This window comes from Talpa occidentalis, unplaced genomic scaffold (genome assembly GCF_014898055.3).
Source record: "Talpa occidentalis isolate TD23 unplaced genomic scaffold, MPIMG_talOcc4v2.1 talOcc4.10, whole genome shotgun sequence".
Taxonomy (NCBI): Eukaryota; Metazoa; Chordata; class Mammalia; order Eulipotyphla; family Talpidae; genus Talpa; species Talpa occidentalis.
This window is the reverse complement of record NW_023600993.1, coordinates 40,047,201-40,063,303: the sequence shown is the minus strand read 5'-3', so window position 1 is coordinate 40,063,303 and position 16,103 is coordinate 40,047,201.

Below are 16,103 nucleotides of genomic sequence, written 5' to 3'. Positions count from 1 at the left end.
AAAAAAAGAATATTCCAGGCAGAAGAAACAGTGTGTGCAAAGTCAAAGAAATAGCCTATGTTATGTGCTGATTAGTGGATTTGAAAGGGTGATGATGATAAATGTCTTGAAATGGCTAGAGCCTAAAATACATGTAGGGGTGTCAGGGCATGAAGGCAGAGGGGTGGGGAAGGCTTGATCAATGACAGCACAGAATATGCCATGCTAAGCAACTCAAACTGTTTTCTATAAATAATGGGGATGTCATAAAAATTTTTGAAGGAGAAAATATTTTAGAAAAAAATAATACTCTGGTGAAAGAATGGATAACAAAAGCTTAAAACAGGATGATCTCTTAAGATTCTATTTCAAAACTACTTCTTGTGGTCAACTGAAGGAACAGACCTGGATTACCCACTTACCTGAAGCAACAAAAGCAGCAATAAGTGAGATATTTATGTGGAACACTGATTTTCAAAATACTAATCACTGAAACTTAAAATTGATCAATGGCCCTAGCCTACAGGAGCCCTTGGAGAGTTTCCAAAGTGCAATGCAGGGGTGTGGGGGTGGGAGTGAATTCCTGTCCAGGACCAGTGGTATCCCTGATGGAAGAAGTGTGAGTGTAAATCAGTGGAATCAGCTATTTTCAGAGAACAGAGCACCAGAGAGGAGAGACCAAATAGTGGGAGAGCCTGGAGATTGGCAAAGACTCCCCCTCCAGGATTCAGCAGAATGCTGGGCAGCAGGTAAGTGCAGCGAGGGGAAGAACCATTCTAAAGATAGAGAACAGTATCTGACATTCATGAAGGGTTGGGAGCAATACCTATTCTCACCAGAATGGAAAACCAATAATGCCTGGCATTGTACATATTAATCACGAATATTTTAGCTTCAGTTTTGGGGAGTAATTATTCATACATTGAACACTGTTCCAGGCCTGCCCCAAAAATCATAAAAGCTACATCTGAAGGGATCAAATTGTTTCCAAGTTACTTAACTGCATCCCAAAACAAAATTCACAAAAATTTATAGGAATACAAAAATACTCAGTACTCAATAAGGTAAAGTTTACAATGTCTGGCATCCAGTAAAAGGGTCTCATGAATACAAAGAAGCAGGAAAACATGGTCCACATTAATAAGAATAAAATCGAGGCTGGCTGGGAACTCACACAGATGTTGGAATTAACAAAGCAGGACATGAAAACAGTTATTATAACTGTATTGCATACATTTAAAAAGCTAAGTAGAGACATGGAAGATATAAAACAGACCCAAAGTGAACTTATAAAGATAAAAAACACTATGAGGATTTTCTGACTGCTCGATGAGAGGACGGGGCAAAAAGGAGAGGGAGATTGGTCACATTGTTGGGGGTAAGGATGTCCCGAACAAACTTCACAAATGTGTTTTATGGACCCAACCCCCAATCTAGACCAAAGAGATCCAAGACACCAAGGACAACAAACCCCATAATGTCATCACCTCCAAAGGGAGGATTGCTGGGAACTGGGGGTAGAGTTAAGCAGCCAGGTTTGGTATATAACCAGACACGTGGGTCTTGGGGGCCCTTGGTTTTTCTCTGGCTTTCAACATGCTATTGGGGTTCTGTAACAGGGTGGTCCCCAGGAAAGGGGGAGGTTCCAGGTTTTCTGCCCCACCCAAGGGAGTGGAGCTGAGCAGGGAGAGAAGAAGCTGCAGAGGAGACTGAAGAAGGAAGCATAATGGAGCCAGAAGGAGACCTGGAGGAGGCACATGGGGCCAAAGACGCGTGAAGAAAACTGTGCTTGCCTTTTGGTCATGGACTGGTTGACACAGATGTGGGAGAGAGACCTGTGGGGAGGTGACAATGGCGGTTTTTGTCTTGATTTTCATTTTGCTCTTTTCCCTCCAGACTTGTCTGGTGGTTTCTGATCCTTTTCTGTAGGTCCCCACTGGAAGATGCTTTAGACTTGTGACAGGCTTTGGGGTCTTGTTCTGGGCCAATCCCGTTTGGGTGGACTTTTACCCACGAGGGGACGGGTAACTTTGGGTGCTTGATTTAGAAACTATATTCTTTGCCTTTCCTGTATTGTTTCCTAATTGTATTAAAGTTCCTTCCCATTAAAGTCTCATTTGTTTTGTGTTGATGCGGCGGATGGCAGAACCCATTTAGAGCAGGCAGGTTTGTGGGGTCTGGGCTGTCCCTCTCCCTGCCCTGTAACAGATTCAGATGAACAGAACTGGTAAGACACATTCACCAATTTATCTCCCTTTCTCCCTGAGCTAATTTCTTCCTTTCCCCTTTTTGTAAATAAACCCTTTATTACCCTTTTTGTGTATACTGTGGTTGAGTCTCATTATAAGTCCCTTTTAAACGCATGGGTGAGGACCCACAGTCAAGCTAACCCAAAACACATTGGGGTTGCCCTGTAACAATATGCTGCCATTAACAAGAGCAAGACATGAAGATGGAAAGATGTTTATGGAAGGCGGGAAAATGGAGTTTTGAGCTAATTGATTATGTGGTGCTCAATAATAGAACTCTGAGAAATCCAACATTTAAAGGGTTGATACTAAGAGGAATTTATTGTGAAAGTATGGTTACAGGAGTGGGGAGGGAGGGAGGACAGGTGTAGAAAGCTTTGTGGAAGTTAAGACACCATCATAGATTTCAAAGAGGGAAAGGTTGGTATGACCAGTGTCTGGCTCCATGGGTGCTAGCCATGACTACCCAGAGGATGTGACCATGAGAGACAGACGGGGGGTGTGGTTGCCAGGTTGCTTTGATGAGGATCTGTTAGAGGGGAGAGTGAGGGGATCTCAGGACCCCTAAACCTGCCTGATCTAAATGGGTTCTGCCATTTGCTGCAAAAAGACAAAACATACTCTAGTATATAAGACCTTCAAGAGAAAATAATACAATTAGTATGCAATAAAAATTTGAAAGAGAGAATATAGTTAGCAAATCAAGCACCTAAAGTTATCTATCCCCTATGGGTAAATGCCCAGCTAAACAGGTTGGCCCAGAGCAAGACCGCTAAGGCCCAAAAGCTTGCCACATGTCTAAGGAAACTTCTGGTGGGGACCCATAACAAAGGGGCAGAAAGAGTCAGGCAAGTCTCGAAGGAAAAGGGTAAAATCAAAATCAAGATAAAGGCTGCCATAGTCAGCCTCCCCAACAGTCTCTCACCCACATCTATTTCAAATGTCTCCCAAGTTCCTGGTACAAGTCCAAGGCCAAGAATCAAGAGCTGCTTCTCTTACATGTCGTGCCTCCTCCAGGTCTTCTAGATCGCCTTCCTTATCCTGGTCTTCTCTAGCTTTCCCTCCCTGCTCAGCTCTACCCTTCCTTAGGGTGGGGCAGGGAACCTGGAATCTCCCCTTTCCCTGGGGATTATTACCTGGTTAGCAAAGGAGCTTTCTATCTGAGGAACTGGAGGGGAGATAGGGGTAGGGGTAATTAAAAATGAGGGAATTTTGGGGGCTGGAGGTTTAGATATTAAGGATATGGGGCTTAAAAAGCTGTTTGAATTTTAAGATTCTTGGGATGTAAAAGGAACCACACATCACAGTCTGTCTGTGGAAAAGAAAGAGGATTTGGAGAAGCTATGCTAAAGATGCACCAGAGGAGCAGTTGGACAAGCATTTGCCTTGGGCCTTTTCATTCATTCCTCCTGAGGAGGGATGGCTCCAGGAAAATACTCCAGTGTGTTGGTTTTTCTTCTTCTTTAATGAATACTTTATGTGAATGAAGAAAAGTCAATACAAAGCAAAAGTAGATACTGACACTGCTCCCCTCCCACTCCCTCTATTAGTTTAACCTTCAATTTGACCCCAAGCAATAGAAATGCTCTGAAGGAACTGTATGCCTCCAGGAGATTGTATGACAATGGAGTCTGATCTGACTGGGGGCTTGGGGAAAGATTTCCTACAGGAAGAGATGCCAGAGCTGAGATTTGAGGCATGAATGAAGAGCTTGGTAAAGAGTGCAAACGGAATGTGCAAAGATTCTGCAGTTGTAGAGTCAGAAAGATTCTGTGGGGCCTAGGTTATAGCTTAATAGAGGTTCATCCTTAAAATGAGATTTTTCTAGCTGCATCTGGCAAATGTGAACTAACCTGCATCTGACAAATGTGATATCCTATTTGTGATAATCAATATACTTCAATTAATGAAAAAAATATAAAAATGGGCTAAGAAAGTTGCCTATTTTTCTGAGGATACAAAAGATTACAATTTTATTCTTTTTGAATTTCTGCTGATAGGTAATCAAAACAGCATAAGATGAGAAACAAAGGAAAAACAATCAATTACATAACTGTGGATAATTTACATGGCTGTAATCTCTAAAGAATAATGGAGTGGGCCAGAAATATTTATCCTGCGTTTTGGGATCTAGGGCATCAAGGAGAGAAGGGGGGACATTTCACATGACAATGAGGGGGTGACCTCATGTTTCTCTAAAAGAAAAAAATAAGATTCTTAGAACATGTTTTCTTGTAAACCTAAAACTGGGTGAGGCCCCCAAGCTACATTATCCTAGGTCATAAAAGGAGGAGCAATGATTGTTTCTTCAATTAGAATTAGAGAAGGACCAAGGGTTTAGGCAGAACAGAAGCTTGTCCTCTACTCCAGGACCCTCACTTATCTGAACCCCAAGCTGTAACAGTATAATCCTCATAGAAAGGGGAGGTTTCAGGTTCCAAGCCCCACTGAAGGAAGGGTGGAGCTGAGTGGCTAGAGGATGCTAGGAAGGACTTGTGAGAGAAAGCTGGGAAAAAGAAGAGTAAGAGAAGACTTGGAGGAGAGATGTGTGAAGCAGATGCCACATTTGATTCTTGGCTTTGGACTTGTACCAGGGACTTGGGGGACATGGAAAGAAACACCTGAAAGACACATAGGTGAGAGACCTGTGGGGACGCTAACAATGGCATCTTTTATCTTGATTTATATTTTGACTTTGTTCTTTTCCTTCCAGAATGCCTGCCCTTTTATGCCCCATAGAAGGTGACTTAGGCTTGTGGCAAGGTTTTGGGCCCCATTAGCCCTGTTTTGGGCCAACCCTGTTTGGCTGGGCATTTACCCATGAGGGGATGGGTAACTTTGGGTATTTCATGGACAAACTATTTTAAAGATATTCTTTTTCTTCTCTCGATTGCACACTAATTGTATTAAAGTTATTTTCTATTGAAGGTCTTATGCACCAAGAGCAGGTTTTATCTTCATGTGGCAGATGGAAAAACCCAGAGCAGGTTTAGGGGCTCTGGGGTGCTGCTCAGTCTGCCGGCTGACAAAACTCTCTATCTTCTTTAAGCAATGGCAGTAGACTCACAGGGCCTTGATTGACCACTAGTTCCCATTCTAAGGTACAAGAGGTTTACTCTGGACCAACTGAGAAAAGGTCATCTATCTCACCCTCTGGAGAGACTGAACCACAATATCTGAAGGTTGAATATAAATTTTGCAGTAAAAATGAAGTTAAATTTGATCAAATTGTAGCTTTTCATGGTATGATAATGAGGATCATGTTAGATAATCACAATAAGGAAAAACATAATTTAAAGTAAGTTTAAGTAAGTTTATTTTCAAGGGAGCATTATCTGGAGAGAATAATTATATGAAATTTGCATAAACTGCAAGAGCAACGATAGCTGTTTTCATATCTGTGTGTAATCATTAATTAAATATGACACCTTAAAACTAGTCTACTAAATAGCATTAAATGTTTATCACAGACATAATTATTTTGCTTAAGCTTTAAAAATTCTAGTAATATATTATTAGCTGTAAAGTAAAATAGTCATAAAAACCTAGATTGAATTTTTTTTAAAGATTTATTTATTTAATACATACAGGAACTGGGGTACAGGCCAGAGTTATGGTGTGGGTGACAGGATTCACCAGAGATAGAGTGGGGAACAGAACAGACGGATTGACTGAAACACACTGCTGAGGAGAGCAGCAGGCGAGACAGGAGAGGTCTGCTGTGTCATGTGGGTTGCTCCCTGGCTGGGGATTGAACTCATGCTGCAGTTGCTGTGCCTAGCTCGTAATTGGTTGTGTCTTACCCTTGCGCCACCAGGGAGGCCCTAGATTGAATTTTGTAATTGTTCGTTAGAAGTGTTTCTCTTGTTCAAATATCTATTTCACATAATAGGTGGTATACATAAATATCTTGAATATTAGAACAAAGTTTCAACATCATATTGTGTCTTTTTTTAAATTCAGAGTATTGGGGGAAAACCATTTGAAAACCATCCGGTTTTAGAACACACTGCCACCCTTATACATTCCCATCAAAAATTATATTTGGTTTTCTTTTGCAAAACCATAAACTGAAAGAGTAATTAAGTATAAATGACTAGACTATAAAATGTTTGCTGTTGATAAGACAAATCTGTCAAACTTGTTGATTTTAAAAACAAATGACATTTAGTCCACCTGCTCTTTCACTGTTCTCTAGTACTTATTTGAATATGTCACATCCAAAAAAAATCTACTGATTAATGTGCAATTCGACTGATTTCCTGATTTTCTAGTTTTTGTTTTTTCTGTGCTAGTTTTTGTTTTTTCTCTCATAAACAATGCTGCTATGTGTAATTTCAGGCCTGTTTCTGGTCAGGGTAAATTCACCCTCTATTTCAGAGTGCTGTAGAAATAAATTCTACTTTTTACCCAGGCAGAGGAAGAACTAGCGGTGCTTCAGGAATGGTGAGGTCAGGAAAAGCTTTACTACTCATGCATGAGGTCCCAGACCTGGGTAGCTCCATAAGGTCTGAGCACCTGTTTAAAGACTGAGAGTTCCTTTTATACACAACTGTGTCCATATCTGTTACATTGATAACATCGTTTTTCAGTGGGCACAACCATTTGATAGAAAGTTCCCAGACAAGTGGGGCAAGGCAAGGGGGGAAAGATGCAGGCATTCGGGGATGGCCTTGGAGAGAAAGACCAGCTTGGCCAGCTGCCCGACCTCGTAGATAAGATTGCTGAGGCCCTGGCCATGAATCTTGAAAGGGAAGGAGCTGTAAGCAAGCAAACTTGTTGATTATGCCTACGTTGGAGTGTTCATTGCACTTGGGCTGGAAGTTCTGCTGGAATCTTTATTATATTCATTTGCTCAATAATATATTTTTGCTCCAAGAGAGGCCCAAACTGTTTATAATCCCCACCAGCATTGTGCAAGCTTTCTGCTCTTCCAAATCCTCACCAACATTTGGTATTTCAGAGGTGTCAATTTTTGCCAATCTAGAAACCATGTAATGATGTCATATTGACTTTAATTGCATTTTCTGGGTTATGAACGAGATTTTTCATCTTTTAAAATATTAATTATTTGGATAGTTGATGCTATGTATAAATAGTCATTTATATTTTGCTCCTTTTATATTAGATAGTGTATTTTTCCCTGTTTGTTCATCTTTATAGTGGGTTGTCTTTTACTGACATGTTCTTTTCTTTTTTATATCCAAAAGGACAGTTTTATTATAAAAAGGGAAAGAATATTAAAGGATACTTGCACAGATACAAGCTGCCCCTGAAAGGCACAGGTTTGCTAAAAGAGATGCCTGCATTGTCACAGGTGGCCAGGAGATCTGCCTGCTGACGTATTCTTGTATATCTTCTGAATACTAATTGTCTGTTTTGTACATACATTACATGCATCTGCTTTCAGTTTATCACCTCTACTTTTCCATTTTCTTTATGGTATATTTGTTAACAGAAATGTAGTAATCATAATGTAGTAATATATGTAAATATGTGCCTTGTTTAATTTAACAGGGGTGGGTCTTCACAGCGGTAGTACTGAGCTTAACCCCTAGAGGCCCTGTAGTCCCACTTTTGTTGCACATAAAGTTTCCATGTATATAGGTCTATTTGGTATTCCCCTCCCTCTCCAAAAGTATACTTGTTTATCCCATATTTGTTTTAATGATATAAACTTTAAAATCAATCTTGATTTTCACTATGTCTTCCCACTTTGATTTTCATCTGAGAAAGTATTTTCTCATCTATAAATATTGTAAAATTGGCTTATAAAATTTCATGATTGCAATTGTATTGAATCTACAGTTATGATACAGAGACTTTCTATCTGTGAACAGGATGTAACTCTTTGATTTTTTTAAATATGCATTTAAAAAATTCAGCAATCTTCTTTATGGAAGTCTTAAATGCTTTTGCTAGATATATTTTAACATAGCTCATAGCTTTGGACTTTGCAAATGGAATCTTTTTGTTTCTGTAAATAATGCTTTTAAAAATAAACATAAATATTTGTTACTCAGATATGTATATCAATTTTTTAAGTCATCTAATAACTAAATTTCAGTAATTTGTAGATTCTTTTGGCTTATCTACATAAATAATTATATCATTTTCATGTAAAATACCTTGTTTTTTCTTATCCAACCATTAGAATAAGAAATCCTTATTCTAGGATTTCTGGCATAATGATAGATAGAAGTGGTGATAGTGGGTAGGCTATCTTGTTCCTGTTTTTAATAAGAATATTCAAGATTCCATCATTATGAAGGATGTTTGCGCTAGATATTTTGCAGTTATCCTTTTGCAAGTACAGTAAGCTCACTTACAATCTGAGGTTGATGAGAATTTTTGTTGTTCATGTTAAATTATATAAAATACTTTTCTGAACTTGTTGGATTGATAATATATTTTCCTATCTAACATATAAATATCATTAAATTCACTAACACATTTTTTAAGTGTTAGACCAATCTGACATTTTTTTGATAAACCCAAATCAGTTATATTGTATACTATATAATTTAGTTTACCAATATTTTAAAAATTAAATTAATTAATTTATTTTCTTACATTGTTGCTCATTTTTGGACAGTATTTGATTTCTCTCATCAGGTGAAGTCCTTGTAATTCTCCCACTACCACAGCACCTGTGATCCATCTCTATAGTCTCTTGTGCTCTTCTCTCCCCTGTTCTAACCCCTCTCTCCCTACTCCCTTGCTCTGTGCCTCAGATCTATGTAGTTTACCAATATTTTGTTTAGGATTCTTGCTTTGCTGTGCATGAATGTAATTGGCCTGGACTTTTCTGATACAGTCCTTATTTTGCCTTGATAGCAAGTTATATTAAGTTTATAAAGTGATGTAGGACTCATTCTCCTTTCTTTTTGTTCTCTGTAAGAGTTTGTATATAATTGGTATTATTTATTCACTAACAATTTTGATATATGTATTTTTATCTTACCTGTTACTTTCAAAGTTAGGTGTTGAAATAGAGACATACGGGTACTGACATTTGAAAAGATGAAAAATAAGTCAGGATTGCAACAATTAAAGTTAACAACTCAGCCTTCCTACAGCATTCAACAAACATGCAACTAACGTGAGAGAAAAGAGAAAGCAATTACGAATTTTAAGAATCTTCTCTAAGTCTAATGTTTCCTTGGTGAGCGTTTATGTAGATAGGAAAGACAAAAATGAAAAGCTTTGAACTTCCATTGAAGAAAGAGAAGCCTTATTTACTGAAGACAAATTGAAGCTGATTGCTACCTTTCTCCGGATACAGATCTAGCTGTTCTCTATTACCATCCTATAGCACCGATGGGTGCGCACTGCCTTTCCTTAGAATGTTGTGTTGCCATAGACACTGGCCCACTTCTCAAATCCTGTTCATTTCACACATTTCCTTCACAAAAGGAGTGCTGATTGAGTCCAAACAAATTTATGCACCCCAAAATGCATACACAGGAGAAACAAAATTAGAATCTGAGTTTCTTCCCATCTTAAGCCACCTCCAGATTCTTTTTGGGATGTTATTAGAAAGAGCACCATCCTTAATGGCATATATATGTGTGTGTGTATATATATATATACATAACTCATGCATAAACTCATAAACTCATGCACATTACTTTCTCTAAGTACATTCAAAAATTCTTGAAATATAAGCTGGAAAAGGAAAGGACACCATTACTGGCAAGTTATCTACCACATTTTTCTTACCTAATGCATCACACTCCATTTTTGTGCTGGATGGCATTATTAATAACTTTTCTTTGTATTAATGTTGCATTTCATGGAAAGCTATTATATTATGATTCTAAGCCTTTCCAATACTGTCCAGCGTACAGACAAGATGAATCTCATTCCCATTTATAAATGTTGGAAGCAGGTTCAGAGCAGTCACTTATTTCACATTGGGAATAAATCTCTGGGTTTTCTAATATTCGATCTAGTTAATTCTGCAATGCATCATGTACTTAAAGAGGACATTAAAATTACTGAGAACCTGATTAGGATTACTTCATTGATAACTAAGCCTTGCCTAGGAAAAGAAAAATTAGACCTTTGGAAAGCAAATATATCTTTATGCTATTTGAAATTATTTTTTTCTCTTGGCTATAGAAGCTAAATGAGAACAACATTATGAAACTGCCTGTCTTTGTCAATGGTGAGATTGGGTTTAATATTTATTATTACATGACTATTTGAAACTTTTATCAATAGTGAGACTGAGTTTAATATTTAATATTACATGACTAATTGAAACTTTTGTAATCTTTCAGGTCGGTTTAAACTTCAGCTGTTATGGGTGAACTGTGTTTCTCCCATTTTCCTGTGTTGAAGACCTAGCCTCCTGTACTCAGAATGTGCCTTTATTTGGAGATGAGTTCTTTACAGAGATGAATAAGTTAGAATATGGCTGCTAGGGTGTGCCCTAATCCAAAGTGACTGGAGTCCTTCTAAGAAGATGGAATTTGGACACACACTGAGTCACCAGGGGGTGTGCATGCACAGGAAGAAGGCCATGTGAGGACACAATGAGAAGACACCATTGACAGCCAAGGAGGGAGGCTTCAGGGGAAATTAAACCTCTGACACCTTGATTTTTGTCTTCTAGCTTCCAGAACTGTGAGAAAAGGAATGTCTATAGTTTAAGTCCCCCAGTATGTGGTATTGTGTTATGGCAACACTAGCAAACTAGTACATTGACCTAAATATAGTGAATCTGAGGAGGGAGCAGGATCAGTCTTCATTGAGAAGTGTCCTTAGGCACCTTTGGTTTCTCAAGTCACAAATTGGGACTTTCAAAAAGGACTCTTCTCATAAGCTAAAAAACAAAGATTGGCATATAACTATAAATACTCAAAGAATCATTTCCTGAATAATATCCTCTATTTTGGAAAAATGGCTCCAAATGAACTGCTCATTACCAAACACTTCACTGAACTACATTATGCAAAAGCATGGCAAGGATTCAGCAGCATTTGCAAGTTAACAATGAGTTATAAACAGCTCTATATTATTTTTCTGGGCTTTTCTCCAGAAAGAATTATTTAATTTGGAATTAATTTTTGTAGTCAAATAAATGTTTAATAAAGTGGCTTTAAAAAAAAACACAACAAGTTCACAGGAAAATTTATTTTAGGTTTTTTTTTTTTTTTAAAAAGATTCATTTATTTATTTATACAAGAACCAGGGTACAGGCCAGATGTGCGGGAGGGTGAGAGGATTCACCAGAGACAGAGTGGGGAACAGAACAGGCAGACTGACAAAATACACTGCTGAGGGGAGCAGTGGGTGTGACAGGAGAGGTCTGCCGTGCTATGTGGGACCCTCGCCTGCCGGCCGGCTGGCCACAATCAAACCAGCGCTGCAGAGGCTGCGGACAGCTTCACAGTGCTGCGCATAACCACCTGCATCACCAGGGGAGGCCCTTAGGTGCTATCTTTTAAAACATAAAATTTATTGAGGTGAAATCCACATAAAATAAAATTAACCAGTTTGAAGCAAACAATTCAGCAGCACTAATTACATTCACAATGATGTGCAACCACCACCTCTGCCTTGTTACAAGACATTTCTATCATTCCTTAGTGAAACCCTTTAAACATTAAGGAATTTCTCCACACTGCCATTGTCCTCAAGTTCTTTGCCAAAGTCAGATGTGTTCTGTCTCTAAGGATTGATCAATTCTGGATATTTCATATAAATGGAATCAAACATTTGTCCTTTTATGTCTGCTTCTTTCACCTAGTATAACTTTTTAAAAAAATTATTTGTTTATGCATACAAGAACTGGAGTACAGGCCAGGGGTATGGGATGGGGGGAGGTGAGAGGATTAACCAGACACAGAGTGGGGAACAGAAATACACTGCTGAGGGATGCATCGAGCAAGACAGGAGAGGTCTGCTGTACCATGTGGGTAGCTCCCTGGCCAGCTGGGGATTGAACTCATGCTGCAAAGGCTGTGGATAGCTTCACAGTGCTGTGCTTAACCCCTTGCGCCACCAGGGAGGTCCTAGCATAACCTTTTGAAGGTTCATCCTTGTTTTAGCCTGTTTCAGTACTTTATTCCCTTTTTATGACTGAGTAATATTCCATTGTAAGTAAATACCACTTTTGGTTTATTCATTCATTTATTGATGGGTTTGTATACAAACTCTTACAGAGAACAAAAAGAAGGGAGAATGAGTTTTACATCACTTTATAAACTTAGTATAGCTTGCTATCAAGGCACTGTTTCACTTATTGACTATTGCAAATATTTTTTTTTTTAAGATTTATTTATTTATGCATATAAGGTCTGGGATTCAGGCCTGAATTATAAGGGGTGAGAGGATTCACCAGAGACAGAGTGGGGAGCAGAACAGGCAGATTGACTTAAATACACTGCTGAGGGGAGCAGTGGGTGAGTCAGGAGAGGTCTGCTGCACCATGTGTGTAGCTCCCTGGCTGGGGATCAAACTTATGCTGCAGTGGCTGCAGATAGCTTCATAGGTTGTGTCTTAACCCCTTGCATCACCAGGGAGGCCCACAAACTTTGTTTGTATGAGCATATGTTTACATGTATTTGTACAATGTTGAAGAATTGTTTTTAATTCTTTTTTTTTAAAGATTTATTTTTTTATTTATACAAGAGCTGGGTTACAGGCCAGAGTCGCGGGAGGGTGAGAGGATTCACCAGAGACAGAGTGGGGAGCAGAACAGTCAGACGGACCGAAAGCACTGCTGAGGGGAGCAGTGGGTGAGACAGGAGAGGCCTGCCTTGCCATGTGGGGTTCTCCCTGGCCGACCAGGAATTGAACCGATGCTGCAGAGGCTGCGGACAGCTTCACAGCACTGCGCTCAACCTGCTGTGCCACTGGGGAGGCCCCTGTTTTTAATTCTTTTGTTTATATATCTGGGAGTGGAATTGCTGTATCATATAGTAATTCCATATTTAACTTTTTGAGGAACCGCCACATTGTTTTCACAACAGCAGTACCCTTTTACATTTCCACCAGCAATATATTAATATTCCAGTTTCTCCATTTCCTCTTCAACCAAGGCTTGCTACTTTCCTTTTAAAAGAAGTTATAGCATCCTAGTGGGTATGAAGATGCATCTCATTGTGATTTTAATTTGCATTTCTCTAATGACTGATGATGTTGAATATCTTTTCATATGCTCAGTGGTCACTTGGATGTCTTCTTAGGAAAAATGTTTATTCAAATCCTTTGTCCAATTTAAAATTGGTTGTCCCACTGTTTTTGAGCTTGCAAGATTACCTTTTAGTCTGGATATTAAACCCTTGTGAGATATACGATTTGCCAATATTTTTTCTATAATTGTCTTTTCACTTTTTAAATATTGTCCTTTCATGAACGAAAGTTTTTAATTTTGATGACATTCAAATTATCTGTTTTTCTTTTTTCTTCTTTGTGCTTTCATTGTCATACCAAAGAATCTATTGCTAAATTCAAGGTTGTGATGCTTTATTCCCATGTTTCTTCTAAGAAATTTGTGGGTGTAGCCCTCGCATTTAAGTGACTAATCCAATTTGAGTTAGTTTTGTATATGGAGTAATGTAGAGCTCCAATTGCACTGTTTTGCATGTGGAAAGACAGTTGTCCTGGCACCATTATTTATTTATTGTTTCTATATGTCAGTATGACTCATTCTTTACTTTTTTTCAAAGATTTAATTATTTATGCATACAAGAACTGGGGTACAGGGCCTCCCCTGATAGTGCAGTGGTTGAGCGCTGGGCTGTGAAGCTACCCACAGCCTCTGAAGCACTGGTTCGATCCCCAGCCACCAGCGAGGGTCCCACATGGTGCGAAAGACCTCTACTGCTGTGCCCACTGCTCCCCTCAGCAGTGTATTTCGTCAGTCTGCCTGTTCTGTTCCCCACTCTGGCTCTGGTGAATCCTCTCACCCTCCTGCACTTCTGACTGTACCCAGTGCTTGTATAAATAAATAAATAAATGAATAAAGAAATAAAGAAATAAATAAATCTTTAAAAAAAAAAAGAAGTGGGGTACAGGCCAGAGGTGTGTGGGGTGAGAGGATTCACCAGAGACAAATGGGTAGTAGAACAGGCAGATTGACTGAAATACACTGCTGAGGGGAACAGCAGGTGAGACAGGAGAGGTCTGCTGTGCCATGTGGGTAGCTCCCTGGCTGGGGATTGAACTCATGCTGCAACGGCTGTGGATAGCTTCTTAGGTTGTGTCTTAAGCCCTTGTACCACCAGGGAGGCCTGGCATCATTATTTAAAGAGACATTTCTTTCCCCACAAAATGGACTTGGCACCCTTGTCAAGAACCAACACTCTTTCATGATGAAAACTAGGAATAGAAGGGAGCTTCCTTAGTATGACAAAGTAGTTGTTGGCACAGGATTGTAACCCTAATTGTTTATATCCTCGAGTTACATTATTTGGAATTTTAATGTCTCCAGCATTTTGGAGACAGGTGCCAAAGATCAAAAGAAGTTGAACAGTGGGTAAGGGGCAAAGACATATGGACACAAAATATGACTGAAGTTTATTGGCTAGTCATGGAGCGCTTTATGCATGAAGAATGACTGGAATTATGAGTTTCTGTTGATGCACTCCTCTTCCACTAGGTAGCCCCTTCCATTCTTTGCATTCTCACTTCCCAACTGACCTTGGGGTTCAGCTCAAGATTGTTTGCTTTTACTTGGTCTCTAGGTACCAACCTCAGAGAGAAAAGTTCAGGTAAGTTGTTTTTCTTTTGTGCTCTTCAGGGTCTGAGACCAATTTCACTATTTACCTTAGTTACACTCCCACAGTTCTCCCTTTATCACGGAGTCTGTCAGTAGGATCTCATAATTGCTTGATTTGATTTTGGAATCATAAAAGTGATATCAAGAAACTTTATTTGGACATTGGCTGTCCACCAGGCACTGGGCTTAGTTCATTCTATGTATCTTCTTAACAATTCTACCATAAGGTCACTTGTTATGACCTCTGTTCTGTAGGTAAGTAAACTGAGGCTCAGCGCTATTGTGTAGCTTGTCAGGAGCCAGTGAGTGGCAACCTGGGATTTTCAGCCAACATCTGTAGCCTTTAATTAAAGTTAGTCTCCCTCAGGCATCTCTAATATGTGTTTTCTCACATCTTGTTAATTCTCCCTGTGTAGTATTTCTCCCATCTAAACATTCTACAATTTCATTTCTACCATCCTTGTTTCCAGGCCAAGCGAAGGGACAGATTTGGGAGAGGATGTGGATCAGGTAGAGCATTCATTGTTTTTTTGGTTCTTTAATAAATACTGACATTTGATTGGCTTTGATTTTTTTTTTCCTCTAGTCCCTTCCTGTCTTTCCTGTTTACCACCTTCTAGAGATTATTCTTGCTACTAAATCAGACTAGGGCAAATTTGTTAGAGGCTGCTAAGAAGCAATCCTTGGGGGAGGGAGTAACCCTGGGAACTCATGGAGATTCCAGTATCTAGAGCTCTTAGTTCTAGTGACCCATCTATAGAGAAATTCACAAACAAAATATTTTAACTCAAGGTATTTTATGTTTTGTTCTTCTGAACTCCTGAGTTCATCCTGTCTAAGGCAAATTAACCTCCTTGGGGTAGGCAAGAAACTTATAAAAACAGGGTTAGTAGTGTTAGATATTTTTATTTTTAAATAGCTGGCCTGAGATGCAGTTTTTAATTTGGGTTTATCTGAAAGTCATAAGACAGATGGTAGTGTAACCATGTCAGAGGTGAGGTAAGTTATTTAGAATGTTGCCACTTATTAAATACCATAATTGGGGTCCTCCCTGGTGGCCTATGGTTGTCTCAGTGCTATCACCTGAGAACAGCACACCTGGAACAGCACACCTCTCCTGTCTTGCCCACTGCTCCCCTCAG